We start from the raw sequence: 13,878 nt of genomic DNA on the forward strand, positions 1-13,878 counted from the left end.
TTCAGCGAGGATGATTTAGGAATAAAGACCCTAAAAGGAACGGGTTAGATGATGAGAGTATATTGTGGAGCGAGCCTAGTATGTGTACTAGTAGTTACTCAAATGGTTAATTATATATATACTCGTTAGTCTAATGAGTGTATACATAGGATAGCATCCAGAGACATACGCTTTTGACACACATTTTGATATATGTTTTTGTGGGGCTTACTCTGTAATGTAATTCAACGATCCTACCGTTTAACTTTTATATCTTACTTCAAAGATCATATATATAAAAAATCACTCAAATGCAAAAACATATAATTGTTCGATCAAATTTAGTGTTTCTTTGTAAAATTATATTTGTCTATTCTCTTCACTACAAATAAACGTTTTAATGGTTTTGATTTGTCTAAATTTTGTAATGAAGATTTTTTAATAATGTGCTAAAACATATACGGTTTGAATCATTAAAATCCATTACTAAATGGGCATAATCGTAAACCATGTTATTAGTGAACGGAATTTGTGACGCAAGGTATCACATTGAGCGGCAAAAATAGCTGGGCTTGTACACGTTTGATTATACTGTTTTTTAAAACAAAAATATTTATTATGATTAAAGGAAGATGATTAGAGTTCGAAACTATTACGATAATTTAAGGAGGAAAGAAATTTAAACCCAAAATGCATAGGTAAAAACTCAACACCGTATCCACTAAAATATTAGACCACATGCAACACTATTGATCATACTAATTTCCTAGCATGTGATGCATTTTCCGAGTATTTTACCTAATACTCTTTCTACGATAGCTGTGCTGACTTATTACTTAAATTGCTAAGTTACCAATTGACTTGTTACAATTGACTTTCGAAGTCGTCTTATTAAATTATAGAAAATGAGTAAGCAAAACCGTGTGTCATAGTCTGAAGGTTCACCAATGTACATTCAATCCACCAAATGCGGATCGCAATTTGCTCGTCAAGGTGATTTTCATCAGATGAAATCACGTGTAGCTGTAGCTGTCACTACCATTCTAGAACGGTGGACGTTAAAATAAAAAAACCTCATCAGTTTACTCTTCACTCACATTCTTACACAATTAGAACATCCATCCATAAGGTTGGATCTTCTTGGAAAACCCAAAATTTTGGTTTTGTTCAGTACTAATACCAGTGAAGAATATGAAGGTACGTAAATACACTACTATCAAAGATACATTTTTTGTTTTTACTTTATAGCTACAGATAATTTGATTTTCTCGGGAAATAATGAACTCTTTTCTTCATTTCTTTTGGAAAGATTTTCTGGTCTAATAACCCTAGAAAGTTTACAAATTTAGTTCATATGGTTGATATTCATAACTTGATTACGACATGTTTGTCTGGTTGGTTGCATGATCTACTACAGCAAACCATAACCATTGAGGCGCAGTTTAGATGTGAAAAATGTCGGTCCAAGGCCATGGAAATAGCTGTTACAGAAGACGGTGTGTTTCCTACTCTTTAAAATATAGGCGTTCATGTTAATTTGATCAACAAAGTACAAAACGAAAGAAAATATTGTAAGCTAAATTAATCGAATTTGTTAAGTATTGTATGATAAAATGTTTTTCAATTGTATATAATCTTGCAGGTGTAATATCAGTGGCTTTTAAGGGGGCTAATAGAGATCAAATGGTGATTACTGGAGACGGAGTTGACGCAGTGCGGTTGGCCAAGTCATTGAGGAAGAAGCTTGGCTATGCAGACTTGCTGAGTGTAGAAGAAATAGCCGAAATGAAACCTCAGAAGAAAAGTGAACCTGAATGAGAAAAGAAAACTGAACATGCATATGTTACTACTCCACTTCCAGGAGAAATTTTTTTATCTCACCATCCTCAGCAGTTGGAATTCTACATCAGTGACCCACCACCAAGGAGTACTTGCACCATTTTGTAGGGGGAGCTTTCATCATTTCAGGGAGGGGGCTGTTTGCTTGGAAGTCATAATCTTATTTTAAATGAATTTCGCAGTTTTGATAATGTAACATATTTAAAATTTAACAAGATCAGGTGATCATTTTGACATGGTGGTTGACCTTTAGCTTGCAATATCTTAATCTCACATTGGTAATATGATGGGGATCAAATCTTGGGTACTTAAGCAACTAAGAATCCAAATGTGCTAGACGAAATTCCTTTTTTTGTTAAGATTACATTGCATAGCTATGCCTTAACATTTTATTACCTTATTTTCGTTGATGCGTATTGATCTTTTCATATTTTTCTAGTGTTGTGTTTTGCTTCAGCTAGTTGCTACATGTCAAGAAAACTATATGTACTCCTGACACTTATTCTATAATCTAGTGGTATTTCACTTCAATTCACTTGTAAATGAGAGATCTTAGGTTACACTTGTAAATAGTTTGTTCGTACTAATTTATTAGCTTAACTCATTGTGAGATTTAGCCTGAATCTCCCACCATTTAGTGTAAAAGACGTTGTATACGAAAAATAAATGGCTTCTTGTAGGAAATATACTATGTACATAAGTCAGGTAACATTATTTGTTGGTATGATTGATAACCTTGTAAAACATTAACGACAAAACATGAGGATCCTCTGGAAAAAAATACATTGCATGAGGATTTGTTCATTTAGTAATTTTAAATCTACTATATATAGGTCAAGAAATATTCTGTAGTATCATCCTTCTCCGACTAAGCCTACCCATCAATTCTACAAATACATGTAATAGGAACCACAAGGGCAAGCCCATAACTATTTGAAGGTTCTCTCCGATTCACTATAATACTTAATGCAAAATTAAGATGGCCGAAGCAATGCCACTGTTGGCTAGGAAATAATTCCTCAACACAAATCTCTTGTTCGAGAGGGGTTCTCAAGTGTTAGATCTAAGAGTCAAGGAGAGGTCTTTGAGAGGTCGACGATCCTTAGAAACGTAGTTTGTGATGTTAAGGATGCCATTGTTGCCTAATATAAAAAAAAAGGGGAAATAGATAGAAATAGGCCTTTTTCTTAATCTTGAGACTGAAATAGGACAAACTAACCATGCATAAGTCATGCACACTATGCACAAAATCCAAATTACTAAAATACTCACATATAAATTGATAGAGATTTTACCACACACGCAAACGGGTTAAAAACTCCTATATTACTTGCAAGAAAGACAAGGTTGTTGTAGTATAAACGGTTCTCGCAAGATCGTTCTCCACAAGGATTATTAAATTATTCGAAACAAACCAAATTCCAATTAATTATTGTAAAACAGAAAATTGAGATGATTGGTTTTATAATCTACTTAAATTAAAACGAATTTAATTAATAAAAATAAACCAATCTGCAATATTAAAGATGAAGGGAAAAGAAAACTGTTTTGAAAAAAATCAAATTAAGAAAGCACTAGGGTTTCACCATCACCTAGCAATCCTATGTATTTTTACCAATTACTTATGATCTACACATGCCACTTTGAAGGTTAGGTTTTTCTGATTTATATTCTACTTGGACCCTCCAACGTAGAACGTATATCTAACATGCAACCCGTCCGGACGTTCGTATCAAATCTGAACATGAGAGACTCATTATGCTTTATGAAAACCATTTGAAAAACCATGCAACCCTTAAGATGTGGTGTTCATCTTAAGTGAAATTACAATTATCAATCACAAGAAGCCAACATCAATTTCAGGGAACATTCCGACCAAAATTGCATCAAATTACTTTTCTAAAGATCCTAATGGTGATCAGGCATTAAGACAATTAGATAATTTTAATCATGGTGATCAATAATTCAAAGTATGCATGCAATCAATCATAAACAATTAAATAAAAATCACATATTCATGCTAAGGCTTACGGCTTCACCCTAGCAAAAGGAATTAGTTACGCATATTCATAATTGAAATCATAGAAAATATTATTAAAAATAAAAAGAATGAAAACACCTTAAAGTAGAAAATCTCCAAGAACCCTACCAATTACTCTCTAACTCCCCAAAGTTGCATAAAAGAAAGCCTCCCTTTTTCAAGATCAAGAACAGCCAAGCCCTCTGTTTTCTGAGCCCTCCACATACCCTAAAACACAGGTCTCTTATTCCAACTAGGAAACTAAAAAAATAATAAAATATCTTAGGAAATAAAATCCTAATTAAATTAGGAGAATCTGCCAAGTACTTGTCCAGCCACGTTTTCACTTCAAATCTCCTCCAAATCCGGCCCATAATAGCTTGTTTTAAGGATCAGGACGTTCTGAACACATCTCCAGAAGGCCACGAACCCATCCGAGGGCTCCAAAAACACAATTCAAGCCCAAAATGTCACTATTCCAGCACTGTACATTGCTCCTTTATTTTATTGCCAGAAAATAGTCGCTTGGTAGAAAAAATTGATATTTTCATAAGATCAAGCTAAGTGACTCACAAACATCCTCCAATTGGAATTACTCCAAAATTCGTGCATTTGATCATATTTTGCTCCAGAAGAAGTCGGAAGTCCTATATTAGAAATACAATTCAAAGTATCAAAATTCTTTCAAATTATTAACCAAAATATACTAAGAATAGGATAAAATATATAATATAAAATATACTCATCAAAATACCCCCAAACTTAGCTTTTTGTTGTCCTCAAGCAAAACAAAACTAGAAAACAACAATAAACACTAACAAACTAGAACTTAACTAAAACTAACTGACAAAAATTTTCACCTTCAAAGTTGCAATCCATAGAACACGATAAAAATCAGAACATCTTTTCAAAAGTTCCAACCAATCCCACTATAGAGTCTAAGCTATTTAGAGTCAATTAGAAAAGAATTCACGAACTTCCTTTGGTGTAAAGTGAATCAACATATCTAAGGAGACTCTACTAAAACCCTTACCTCTTGTCCTTCTTTATTTCACACATACTAACTTTAAATATAACTATTTTTCTTTTTCTTCTTGATCTTTTTTTTTTCCTTTCATATAATTTTTTATATTTTTTATTTATTTTTTTTTTTAGTAACAGTAGTGGTCGTGCAATGTCGGTTCACTTAAACTTTCGATCCAACCCATGTAGCGAGCTTTAGGTCAATGACTTCCAAACCACTAGGGCTTTAGGGCACTAGGTGTAGAACACCCCTAAGGACTTATTAACCCGAGCTGAAAAGGCTACGAAACCAACTAACCACCCTGCCCCATGCCAAAACTCTACTGTTTGACGCGAGAATCACTGCTGATTAGGCAAGACTGGACCGGTTACTAGGCAAAGTCTCGGGTGAGACAATTATTACTTTATAACACAAACTAACTTTACTTTATTTAGAAAAAAAATTAAAAATGAAACTTAGACTAAAAGTAAGTGTTTCAATCTCACTCCCCACAAACCATGTTGATGTGAATATGCAAATTGTCAAAGTATAATTCTTGAATTAGTGTCTAAGCAACGATAAATAGAAAAGACTCTAATGTGGGATTAACCTTCACCATGTCCATTTGTTATAATGTTTAAAATAATCTATGGATATTAACTTAAAAAGAATGAAAAATTTTAACTTGACACAAAAATTAAAAACCTAAAATGTTATTTCCCACCCCCGAACTTATTTCACACTTTATCCTCAAGGTGTGGAAAATAAATAGAAGAAATAAGAACAGAAACAAAACTACTAAATCCTAGAAAATGTAAAACGAATATCAAAGATAAAAAAAATACCCTAAGAGAATAAAATAGGAAAGAGAAACAATAAAAGAAAATAAAATAAAACAGAAAACAGAAAATAGAAGAAAAGAAAAGGGAAATGACATACCTGGGCTTGACAAACGTTGGGCCATGATACACAAGGCCGATTGATTACCATTGGGGATTGAACCCAGCCCGCAAAGCAAAGGTCCAAGAAGAATATTGGATTCCCCATGAGATGGTTTTAATGGCATGCAACTGGCATGATGATTGGAAAATGGCGCATGCAGGTTCCCATGTCTCAACCCAGAGGACGAAAAGTCGCGATCAGTCCTTTAATCTCTGTCAGTCAGAGCCAACGGCTGTCTACCTCTCCATTTGAAAACCACCCTCCTTAGAAAGGATCATAACGCACGTGATTTAGACAGATGGCACGCATTCGTGCAATGAACTTCTTTGGATTCCCATAAGAGCAAGCCCAGCGTGGTTTTTTGCTCAGGGGAAGGTGGACGGAACAAGGGCCCAAGGGCCAGGCGATCAGCTCCAGCGTGGGCCAGCCCGATGGATGGTGGAGGCCCGAGCTCCGGGCCCGTGGGGGATTGCCAGTCCGAGAGCCCGAGGTGGACGTGACGTCATGCTGACGGCAGACTGGCGTCAGTGTAATATTTAATTTTTTTTGTGTCAGGCGCGTGCACCCCACCTGCGCGTGGGGGCGCGTCGCCAACACAAAAATCAGAAAAAAAAGAGTCTGTCAGTTACCGTTGGGAAGCCACGTGGCTTCCCACGGTCCGTTAGATCTCAACGGTAAAAAAAAAAAAAAAAAGAATCAGATTTAATATCCACCGTTGGATATTAATATTCTTTATAAATAAATAAAAAAAAGAAAAAACAGTTTTAAAATTAAGAAAAGTTACCATTGTGACACGTGGCACAATCTGGAGTGTTGGAATTCAAATTTTTTTATATCCAATGGCAGAGATTAATTAATTGAATAAACATTTAAAAAAATTGTAAAAAATTCAAAAAAATTAAAAAAAAATCTGAAAAATCTGAAAAAAATTGTTTTTACTTTTCTATAAATACCTTCTCATTATCATCTACCTTACACAACAATTTCATATTTTCTCAACTACTTTCAATCACATTCCTTTCTTTGTCTCAAAGTTTGAATCCATTTTTTTCAACAAAATGACCACTGGTGCAGGTACGAATTGGTCGCTTATTGAAGATGTTGCGTTATGTACTAGCTGGGTTGAAGTTACTCATAGTTCGCTTACGGGTAATGAGATGCAGTTGCGAGAAATGTGGAGTCTTATTCATACCAATTTTCTTGAGAAAATTGGTGGGAAAAGAACCAAAGAATCGATGTTCAATCGTTGGAAATTACTTAGCCAATCGTTTAGTACGTGGAGAGATGCCTTGGCACAAGCTAGTAGTAATATTCGAAGTGGGGAAAATTACTCGGATCAGGTAACAATATATCATTTATTTGATACCCAAATTTACATTATAATTATTTGTTTGTATTATTTATTTGTTACCTATATAATTTATTATTTATATTTTGTATTATTTATTTGTTACATACAAAATTTATTATTTATTGTTTGTATTATTTATTTGTTACCGTCATAATTTATTATTTATTGTTTGTATTATTTATTTGTTACATACAAAATTTATTATTTATTGTTTGTATTATTTATTTGTTACCTACATAATTTATTATTTATGGTTTGTATTATTTATTTGTTACCGACTTACATTATAATTATGTTGTTTATATTATTTTCATTATAATTATTTATTTGTATTATTTACTTAGCCAATTGTATTATTTATTTGTTACTTATTTTCATTATAATTATTTATTTGTATTATTTATTTGTTACTTTTTTTTATTGTGTAGGAACTTTAAGCACAAGCTTGGTACGCTGCCCAAACCAAAAGCAAAAATAAATCATTCAACCGGTGGGAATGTTGGAATATTGTCAAAGATTGTCCTAAATTTAGAGTTGTGCCAGTCGGTCCAGAAGTGCACATGAACAGCACCCATCTACACTCTACACCCGATCATGTTCATGAAGATGATGCAGAAAAAGTGCCCGAAACGCCCCTCCTTGAACAAGCGTCGGGTTCGACCCGTTATCCAATTAGGCCTGAAGGTAAGAAGGCTTCAAAGAGAAAAGGGGGTGCTTCCAAGAATGATTATGCAAAGTTCATGGAAGAACTTACTCGCCAAGGTGAATTGACTTTGGCGAGGGAAATGGCGAAAGATGAGGCTGATAAGGCTAGAGAGGCAGCAAAAACAGCAGCTGTTGAGAGAGAATTTTATGCTAATGAGAGAGAAAGAGAGCTACTTAGGCAAGAAAGGGAACATGTTAGAGAAGAAAGACGAGCTCAACAAGATCGTGAGATTATGAACATGTCTTTAGAAGGGAAGTCTCCAAATTCTAAATTTTTTTGGAAGTCAGAGAAAGCGGACGTGGTGCGAAGGAGGCGTGCAAGAGAAACGATAGCAAGCCAAGGTGGTTCTAGCACCACAAGAGAAGATCATCCTAGCACCACAAATTGGTTAAGTGATGATGAATAGAGTACTTTTTGTAATCGGAGTCCATAATTTTCCAATCACTTTGGGTTGTAATTTATTATTTATTGTTTGTATTATTTATGTTGTTTCCAATTTCTTGAATATTTATTCAAATTAATTTGGTAAGTTATTTATACTAAGAATTACCCTCTGCCTCCTTGCTTTCCTCACGACATGAAAATTATTAACAAACCCTCTGCCTCCTTGGTAAGTTATTAACAAACCCTCTGCCTCCTTGCTTTATGCCAATTGTGATTTATTATTGTTTAAGCCCACTCTAATATTTTCTTTTATTGAAAAAAAAAAAGTGATTTTCTACTTGTATAAAATAATTAAAAGTCCATGACCATCGTTCTAATTATCTTCTTTTTTACATAGATTAAAACCCACACGAAGTGTGACTCTGTTTTCTTCTTATAATACATATACTAAGAATTACATAAACATAAACATAAAAAAATTACATATACTAAGAATTACATAAACATAAACATAAAAAAATTACATAAACATAAACATAAACATACTAAGAATTACATATACTAAGAATTACATAAACATAAACATAAAAAAAATTACATAAACATACCAAATAATAAAACACACCAAATAAAATAACATAAACATACCAAATTCAAAAAAACACACTAAATGAACTTAATTATCTTCAGCTTGTTTCAATGCCCACTGGTGTTCTATCAAGTCAATTTGTCGGGCATAATGCCACGTGGCATGCCGTCATTCGTTACAAATCTGATGGAAATCTATCCTCAAAGATTGTGAACATATTATGACACGTGGCATGCCGTCATTCGTTAAAAATCTGATGGAAATCTATCCTCAAAGATTTTGAACAGATTATGACATGTGGCGCAACGTGATTGGTTAATAATCTTATCAGAAATCCATCACCAATAATTGTATTATTTTGTATTATTTAATAATACTTCGGATAATGACACGTGGCGCAACGAGAACGATTAAAAATCTTATCCGATATTACAATTAAAATTATTTTGTATTATTTTATAAATAAAAAAAATACTAATATTTTATTGCCTATTGCCAGGGTTATTGAAGTGTAACGGTGGAGATGCAAATTCTATTGCCAAGGCTATTTACTGTTCATTAAGGGCAGTTACTGTTCATTAGGTGGATTGAATAGTGCATTGCCAGAGGGAGGACTCCAACGCTGGAGTTGCTCTAACACAGGCCTCTCATCCACCCATTTTCATTTTAGATTATTTTGTGAGAAATCCTAAGTCTCTCTCTCAACCCAAGCACACCACCATATCAGAAATAGCTCTCCCATTTTTCTTTCATTTCCTCACAAAAACGCAAGAGCCTTCTGTCTCTTTAGAAAATCAGCCCCTCATCTTTCTAAGTGCTGCATCCGTAGCCTTCCATAACCCAGCAACAAACACTCCTCCGCGAGTACCCATCCATGGTGGAGTAAGAATGAAAACTGAGATGCATGAAAGTAAATCCCTCATCCATGTGTGTCTGTATTTTTTTTATTTTTATTTTTTTTCAGATTTATGTGGTAAACTAACACATGCATGTGTTTTCATCTGTGTGAGGACCCCTAATTGTTGCAAATCCGAGACAAACAACACAAGAATAACACCCTGAGTCGCCAGCTCTTCTCAACCAAATAGTGTGTCGCCCAAGTTCAAACCATCACGGATTCGAGTTCCATTCATGCAGATCGAGACCATTTCGCACATGCAACGGTAATCATCTTCCACTTGGTTCAATATACATATCTCTCAACTGGCGAAAATGCTCTAAGAGCTATTTTTTTGTGATGAATCTCTAAAGAAGCTGACACTGATGTTTTTCTATATTAGGTACCCGAGATTCACAAAGGGACTGAAAATACCTACTCGAATAGTCCCCAAACTCACGGATCTACAAATTTTTAGGTAAAAATCGTAACCCTTTTGATTGATCAACTATGATCTGGTATTTTAACAATAAAAACACTACTATGACTGAAAAAATAATACTCAAATCCAGGGTTGAACCGAGAGAAAACAACCTTTCCGCTGCCGTTCCAGTGGTCCCAGAAGTCAAAAATAGGCAGCAAAGGCCTCGGCCGATTCAAATGAGGAAGGTAAAGATCTCGTTCATCTGATTTCGCTCAGCTCAACATTTACGGATTCAACTTCATTTCATTTATGATGCCATATTTACCGTGTATACACTCCCAAAATGACTTTGTAAGAACTGAAAACATACATGCGCTAGAAGAACTTAGATCTCTAAATTGGTAACAACTGCGGACTAAAACACATTGGCTCCTAGAAAAGAATAAAGTAAGCCCTGGAGCAGACCTGAGAACATACAGGTAGACCATGTGAACGGGAACCTTTTAGAGGACATAATGAAGAACCCATCCCAGACTTGAATAATGATATACTATTCGACTCCAATACATGAGTAATAGAGTTGCTGAAAAATAGTTATGGTTTCTAACTCATGAATCTGGTTATTTTTGTTTTGATCTGTATAGGACTCCAGTTTGGCCCCTGCACAGAGGTAAAAGACATGGACAGCTCGGACATCTTATATCCAATGTCCATATAAAAGTAAGATTAATTCTAGACTTTGGTTGGGTCCTGATCTGTATAGATGTTCGTTTTATGTCCTGCATGTACTCATATTAGTGTGCCGTGTGTAGGGATATGCGAATCCATGATAGAGCCGGGGGAAAAGGGAGGTAAACACATAAGCTCACTGGACAAAACAGGAAATGCCCTCAGGACCCAAATCTGTGCATCTGGGAGGTAAAATTCGAATCCCTGCAAGTTTAGTTGTAGATCTGGTAATAATAGCTGTACTCAGTTCTGTGGTGTATGGATATGTGATTTAACTGTGCTTCTCTCATCCATGCATCGCAAAACTGAGCTGCAGAAAAGTAACTGCTCAAAATTATGTTTCTGCGCTGGATCTGCAACAATCACCCCTAAACTTGCCTCTGTGAATGACTTCATGCTGACTGCTTTAAATTTCCAGCATAGTGTAGATGTGGTGATGTTATTGTAGAATTGCTGCTGGGTGCATGATTCCAGTATAGGATGCTCTTTATTTTCCATGCGCTGCAACCTGCAATTAACCAATATGCGTTAAAAAAATGAAACTAACTGGGTAAATAAAGAAAGCATATTTTTGGATTTTTTTTATTTTTTATTTTTTTTATTAAATGAACTTAGGTATGTAAATGTATCTAGAAATTTAACTAATAAAAAAAAAAAATAGAAAAAAACGAAAAGTAAAGTAAGGAAAAAGTTTAGAAAAATTGGGTTGCCTCCCAATAAACGCTTCATTTTAAGTCTGTAGCTAGACGTCGCAAAAGTCTGGTGGCTAGATCACTGGTTCCTTCAGAGTCAAAGACTCATCTGCAGTATCAAAGGGTGACTCCACATATGGTTTCAACCTGTGACCATTCACCTTGAATGTGTTACCTTGAGCCTCCTTAGTTATTTCAACTGCCCTATGAGAAAAAACTTTAGAAACCAGATACTGTCCAGTCCAATGAGATTTCAGCTTCCCTGGAAACAACTTTAGCCTTGAACTAAATAACAGAACTTTTTGCCCTGGTTGAAATTCTTTCCGTAATATTTGACTGTCATGAAACGCCTTGGTTCTTTCCTTGTAGATGCGCGAACTGTCATAGGCACCCTGACGAATTTCCTCCAGCTCATTGAGCTGCAATTTTCGTTGTTCCCCAGCTGAATCGTATGAAAAATTTAATTCTTTAATTGCCCAGTAAGCCTTATGCTCCAGCTCCATAGGTAAATGACATGTTTTCCCATAAAAGAGTCGAAATAGTGACATCCCAATAGAAGTCTCATAAGTTGTCCTGTAAGCCCATAAAGCATCATTTAATTTGAAACTCCAGTCTTTACGTGTAGAACTAACTGTTTTCTCCAAAATTTATTTTAATTCTCTGTTTGAAACCTCAACTTGACTTGATGTCTGTGGGTGATAAGGTGTAGCCACATGATGATTAATCCCATACTTTGCCAGTAATTTAGCAAATGATTTATTAATAAAATGTTTCCCCCCATCACTTAGAATAACGCGCGGGATTCCAAAACGTGGAAATATAACCCCTTGGAGGAACTTCAGGACCACTGATCCTTGATTAGTTAGTGCTGTAATGGCCTCAAACCCACTTAGAAACATATTTTACAACGACTAAAATATATTGGTTCCCATTAGACGATGGAAATGGTCCCATGAAATCAACACCCCAAACATCAAATAATTCAACAATTAGAATACTTTGTTGGGGCATCTCATTCCTTTGGGACTGGTTGCCAACTCTTTGACACCGTTCACATGCCTTGCACCAATTATGTGCATCTTTAAAAATTGTAGGCCAAAATAACCCACTCTGCAAAATTTTGTCTGCTGTCATTTTCTGCCCAAAATGTCTCCCATATGCATAATGATGAGCAAATTTTAAAACACTTTCCTGTTCGGCTTCAGGAATGCACTTGCGAATAATCTGGTCTGCGCAGTACTTATTTAAGTATGGCTCATCCCAGGAATAATGCTTTACATCAGATAAAAACTTCTTTTTCTGCTGGAATGTAAAATATGGATGCACCACTTCCCGAGCCAAATAATTAACAATATCAGCAAACCAAGGTGTATTGATTTGGATAGCAAATAGTTGTTCATCTGGAAAACTCTCGCTCAGTGGTAGGGAATCCTCTTCTGAAACTGTTGGAATAATTAATCTAGATAAATGGTCAGCCACCACATTTTCACTGCCCTTTTTATCCTTAATTTCTAAGTCAAACTCTTGCAATAAAACAATCCATCGAATCAATCGAGGCTTAGCATCTTTTTTAGACATCAAATACTTCAAAGATGCATGATCTGTATAAACAATCACTTTAGCCCCAACTAAATAAGATTGAAATTTTTCCAGCGCAAAAATAACTGCCAATAATTCTTTCTCTGTGGTTGCATAGTTTAGCTATGCATCATTGAGGGTTCGACTAGCATAATAAATAACTTGGGGAAGCTTATCTATTCGTTGTCCAAGAACTGCTCCTATTGCATAATCTGAAGCATCACACATTAATTCAAAAGGTAAACTCCAATTAGAGCTGCAATAATGGGTGTTGTAGTGAGGAGTGTCTTTAACTTGTCGAAGGCCTCCAAACAAGCCTCATCAAAAACAAAATGAGCATCCTTAGCCAACAAATTGCACAATGGTCGGCTAATCTTGGAAAAATCCTTGATGAACCGTCTATAAAACCCAGCATGACCAAGAAATGATCGAACATTTTTAACAGTTGTCGGTGGTGGTAGCTTTGCAATTACATCAATTTTAGCCTTATCAACCTCAATACCCCTATGAGAAATCAAGTGGCCTAGAACAATCCCTTGCTTGACCATGAAATGACACTTTTCCCAATTTAAAACTAGGTTTGTCTTGATGCATCTGTCAAGAACTAGAGACAAATTCTGCAAACATTGATAAAAAAAATCCCCAAAAACAGAAAAGTTATCCATAAATACCTCAACTACTTGTTCAACCAAACCTGAAAATATGCTCATCATGCATCGTTGAAACGTTGCAGGAGCATTGCATAACCCAAAAGGCATTATCCGA

The 13,878-nt window shown here is 35.2% G+C and overlaps 2 pseudogenes; one reads left to right on the plus strand and one right to left on the minus strand.

Moving 5' to 3' along the window:
- Positions 1 to 1,333: 1,333 nt before the first annotated feature.
- LOC148697851 (heavy metal-associated isoprenylated plant protein 47-like) lies at positions 1,334 to 2,001 on the plus strand (annotated as a pseudogene).
- Positions 2,002 to 11,597: 9,596 nt separating this feature from the next.
- On the minus strand, positions 11,598 to 12,546 carry LOC148697852 (uncharacterized; annotated as a pseudogene).
- Positions 12,547 to 13,878: the final 1,332 nt, after the last annotated feature.

The sequence above is a fragment of the Pyrus communis genome, chromosome 3, assembly GCF_041283825.1.
Source record: "Pyrus communis isolate YQ-2024b chromosome 3, ASM4128382v1, whole genome shotgun sequence".
Classification (NCBI taxonomy): Eukaryota; Viridiplantae; Streptophyta; class Magnoliopsida; order Rosales; family Rosaceae; genus Pyrus; species Pyrus communis.